The sequence below is a fragment of the Stegodyphus dumicola genome, chromosome X2 (genome assembly GCF_044657685.1).
Source record: "Stegodyphus dumicola isolate Sdum_Otavi_A_Nest chromosome X2, ASM4465768v1".
In the NCBI taxonomy this organism is placed as follows: domain Eukaryota; kingdom Metazoa; phylum Arthropoda; class Arachnida; order Araneae; family Eresidae; genus Stegodyphus; species Stegodyphus dumicola.
Window position 1 is genome coordinate 145,504,673 of NC_140781.1, and position 5,277 is coordinate 145,509,949.

The following is a 5,277-nucleotide window of genomic DNA, read 5'->3' on the forward strand; positions in this document are numbered from 1 at the left end:
GTTTATGATTTAATTCATTATCATGGAAGTTCATTGCACCTGCCATTGAACCAAAAACATATATACCATCCTCATGTGGTAATTGGGGTTGATGAATGAAATTATGAAATTTTCAGAAAGCAATTATTAAAATATTAATCTCTTAAAATTTCAAGAGACTCATGTAGTATAAATCTGTGCACACACACACACATATACCATAACACACACACACACACATATATATATATGAATTTAACCAATTAAAGATAAAAATCTGCTTTATCACAGCAGTCCCATGTGGGGGAAATTTGCAGTGAGAAGAGATTTCTAAAAATGGTGATACTTGAATGTTATAAAAGGAGATTTAGAAAGCAGTTGTTTCTGACAAAATACATCATTTGTCTCAATTCATTGGAAAGGGTGGTTGAGACTGAGTTTTCTAAGTACCTGATGTTTAGTGCATCAAATAAAGGTTCTCTCTATTTCTCATACAAAAAAAGCAGTAATTATCATTTTCTCAAAGTGGAACTGTGTTTGTTTGTACTCGATGTTTGAGGAAAAATATATGATTTTGTTTTTCTTTTCTTTTGCAAATTTAGCTTTATAAGAGTTATACAACCATAGTATTAGAAGCATGTTTCTTTGAAAAGGTAACATAATTCTAATATTATGGTTGTAATTACTGAAAAATAAGTTTGTAAATTCATTTCATATTCTTTGGATGGAAAAGAGTAAAATACCTCAAATGAAACTATTATTTCTGTTCAATATTCAGGCCTCGCAGCATACAGTAGGTGTTGTCGTGACTCCACTTACGAAGTCCCTAAACCAAAGTATTGATAAACGTATTTTAGGGATAAATTAATTCAAATATTGGTAGACTGATATCATGAGTAATAAAAATTCTGAGGGGTATTATGAATCTGAAGAATGAAAAAAATTTTATAACCATGAATTTCAAATACCATAGATTAGTGTACTGAAATCTTTTAATAGCTTTGGTGCGTATGTTGCTTAATTCTTTCCTGTTAAACTTGTATACTTTGTTTTGATACTCAAAATATCTGTACTTTTTTTGCTTCATGCATGCATTTTTTGACTGATTCTGCTTTTCACTATTTGAACTAATGGAAATATTTTAGGCCTTAATGGTACTATTTAGCCGATGCACTTGGGCATAGAGTAATTGTGCTAGTGAAAAATATTTCTTGACTGGTCACCTTTATTCATGATCTATAAAAGTGTGCTTGTTGGATTCACTGTTCTCATAGCTTTGCTTTTTAATTTGCTTGTTCAGGAGTTCCATCTCTCAATTAGGATTGGGGACATTTTATTAAGTGATGCTAATGTATACAGATGCAAGAAAAAAATATAAGATTCTCTTCTGTAAATGTGCTATTTATTTTGACACTACCCTTACTGTAGACCATAATGCTATTCAAATTTCTTTTTTTTTTTTTTTTTTTTTTTTTTTTTGCAATATATATTCTTGAGCATAGAATTTTAAGGAAATGTTTGTATTAATCTTCATATAATGAAATATGAGGTCCAAATATGCTCCTGTGAAACTATTGATATTTCCATTCCCTAAATGTGACAATTACGAAAACAGCTTTTCTGTACTTCCGTTGCCAGGCACGGATTTGCTGAACACGATTTTGTACATGTGCTTTATCTTAATGTTTAATGCTAGACTTTCATTCGTATGCAGTTTGCTGCAGGGCGTACCATGTATGAATGGCCATGTCCTGACAACTCTGCTTGGCACTGCCTGCTAGCAGTGATACAGGCAAAGTTGTGATCATTTTGCTCATGTTAGCAGAGCCATTTATAAGCTTTTATCCTCTTTTGCATTTGCAAACCTTTTTGTTAAGTTAGAATACAGCGCCACCTATTGGATAAGTAGAGAAACTCTCACTTGGCCATCTGGATTCGGCTAAGCAACATGCCAGAGCATGTATTAGATCTGAATAGTTAATTATGTAAATAAATTAGTTTAGTTCTTTTGCTATACAGTCCACTTATTAGTTTAGAATCACAGTACATGGTCAGCAGAACCGGAGAAGTGAACAAAATGCTGGCATTAGATAGAAACAAAACTTCGTTAAAAGCGAAACTAACTAGGTTAGAAAATGTAGTGAAGGAATATGATGATAGTTCGAATAAGAATGAAATTCAAATAAAGTATAGATCGCTACAAAGCATTCAAATGGATATTAGAAACTTGAGGATTAGATATTTCGAAAGCGTTGATGAAAAAGATGTCACAGCCATCGATGAAGAAATCGGCGAAATGGAAGAAAGAACTGAAGTTCTGGAGGTAAGAATTATGGAAATTCTATCATCTATAGCACATTCTGAAAATGAAAACGATTGTAATAAATTTGATCCTAAAGTACAAATACGTTTGCCAGAATTACCAATTCCTAAGTTTTCTGGTAAATATACCGAATGGAATAATTTTAAGCTTTAATTCAAAAACATCATAGCGAATAACACGCAATTAACAGAAGTTCAGAAACTCTACTATTTAAAGGCTGCATTAACTGATGAAGCAAAAAATCTTGAAACTGTTGATGATACTTTTAGTTCTCTATTTAAAGCTCTTCAAGATAGGTATGAAAATAAAAGAATATTAATTGAGACGCATATAAAGTCAATAATGGATTTACGTACTTTAACATTCGAATCGTCTAAAGGAATAAGATATGTAATAGATAATGTTACTAAAAACGTTAGGGCTTTGAATGTTTTAAAATATGAGAAAAATAATTTATCGGATGTTCTGTTATTAAATATCGTACTTCAGAAACTAGATTTCGAAACGCGCAAACAATTTGAACTAAGCATTAATGCTACGGAAGTTCCTACGTTTGATGAATTAATTTCGTTTTTAGAGAAAAGATGTCAGTTATTGGATAACATTAACCGTAGTATTAATAAAATGAAATATCAGTTAGAAAAAAGTTCGAAATCAAAGGCTCTGATGGTTAAAACCGATAGTGTTTCGATTTGTGTTATATGCATAAATGTGATTCATTTTTGAAATTAAATCCAAATCAAAGATATGAAATAGTTAAAACCCATAAATTGTGTCTAAACTGTCTCAGTAACGAGCATTTAATCACAAAATGCAATTCTAAGTTCAGATGTTCGGAATGCCATAAAAAACACCATTCATTAATACATCGCCTGCTCAGAAATGGCGCCATTCAACATAAGTTAGACAAAACAAAAACGGAAGCAACGAGTGACGAAATTATAAACAAGAACGCAGATGTCTCTAATAAAAATCAATCAAGTTGTCTTTTGACACGCAGAAAAAACGTGTTATTGGCGACTGCAATAATATATATTTGCAATTCCGAAGGAAAAAGAATCCCATCGCGCAATACTTGATAACGGCAGCATGAGTTGTTTCTTGTGTGAAGGAGTTGCTAATTTGTTAAATATAAAGAAAGAAAGAATTTATGCATCTGTATCCGGAATTAATGAGAACGTTATAAATATTAATTATCAACTAGATGTACAGATTTCGAATAAGGATTTAACATATGTAAGATCAGTTAATTGCTTGGTTATTTCTAAAATAACCAATGTAACTCCATCAAGGGGCCCACCAGCGGCCGAGCGGTAAAGTCGCTGAACACTGGTAGTTCGGTCCGAGGTTCGAATCTCGCGAACGGGCTGGCTGCATGGGCGTTTTCGTGGTTTTCCCCATGTGTAACGTGTATACGAGCCAGTTTCCCTTAGAAAGTCTTCCACGAAGGCATCCCTTCCCTTAGGCAGATAGCTCTCGAGGCTTTGCCATAATTACACACACACACACACACAGAGTAACTCCATCAAGGTGTTTAGATGTGCAGTCATTAAATATTCCCATTGATATTGAATTGGCGGATCCGCAATTTGGAACACCTAACAAAACAGATGTTACTAGGGGCCGAATTGTTCTTTGAGATTTTAAAAGAAGGAAAATTTCAATTAGAAAATCAACCGTTGATATTTCAAGAAACAGTTTTTGGATATATCGCGTCTGGTGCATGCAAGAGTAACTCAGAAGTAAATTATTGTGGTTTAGTTCTAAATAGTGAAGAAAGAGTTGAAGAAATTTTGCAAAGATTTTGGGAAGTTGAATCCATTGAAAATATCGAGGATGCTTTGAGTGAAGAAGAAAAATACTGTGAAGAACATTTCAAGCGTACTCACTATAGACAAAATGATGGAAGATACGTAGTTCAGTTACCCATAAGGGAAGGTTTAGAATTAGGAGAATCGAAAACGCTGGCTGAGAAAATATTGCATCAAGTGTGGAATCGACTAGAAAGTAATTCGAATATGAAAACATTATATAAGAATTTTATTAAAGAATATAAGGATCTAAATCACATGGAAGAAGTTCAAGAAATTGAAACGTCGACTTGCAATTATCTTAGTCATCATGGAGTTTATCGGCCAGAGAAAGCTTCTACCAAGCTTCGCGTTGTGTTTAATGCATCCGCGGCTACTAGCAATGGAAAGTCACTGAACTCAATATTAATGAAAGGGCGAATACCTCAAGAAGATTTATTTTCTATTATTATTAGATTTCGAAAGTACAACTATGCATTAGGAGCTGATGTTCAGAAGATGTACAGACAAATACTTATTGAACCATCTCAACGAAACCTGCAGTTGATCTTGTGGAAGGAATCAGTTGGTAGTCCTGTGCAGACTTATCGTCTAAGGACTGTAACATACGGAAAGCAAGTGCACCATTCCTTGCAACAAGGGTCCTGAAGCAGTTAGCAATGGATGAAGCGACAGACTTTCCTCATGCCTCAAGAGCCATACTGAAGGACTGTTACGTCGACGACATTATTACTGGAGCTAATACGATGCAAGAAGCCAAGGAGTTGCAGGCACAGTTAACCTGTCTTCTAGAACGTGGTGGAATGCAGTTACATAAATGGTGTTCAAACAATCCAGAACTATTGAAGAATAAAGAAAGTGCTACTCAGGATTACTCCTTTCAAGTTACGGATAAGCCTCAGATTACAAAAGCCTTAGGAATGTCATGGAATACGTCTACAGACTGTTTTTCTTACGATCTAAAGATACCTGACTTTGAAGAAACAGGCACGAAAAGAGATGTCTTATCAACGATAGGTCGCCTGTTTGATCCGTTAGGTTTAATTGGACCTGTTACGACAAAAGCTAAAATATTTCTACAAAAACTTTGGCTTCTAAAATTAAATTGGAATACACCTCTTCCTAAAAATTACTTTGAAGAATGGAAGAAATTTCTGCATAGTC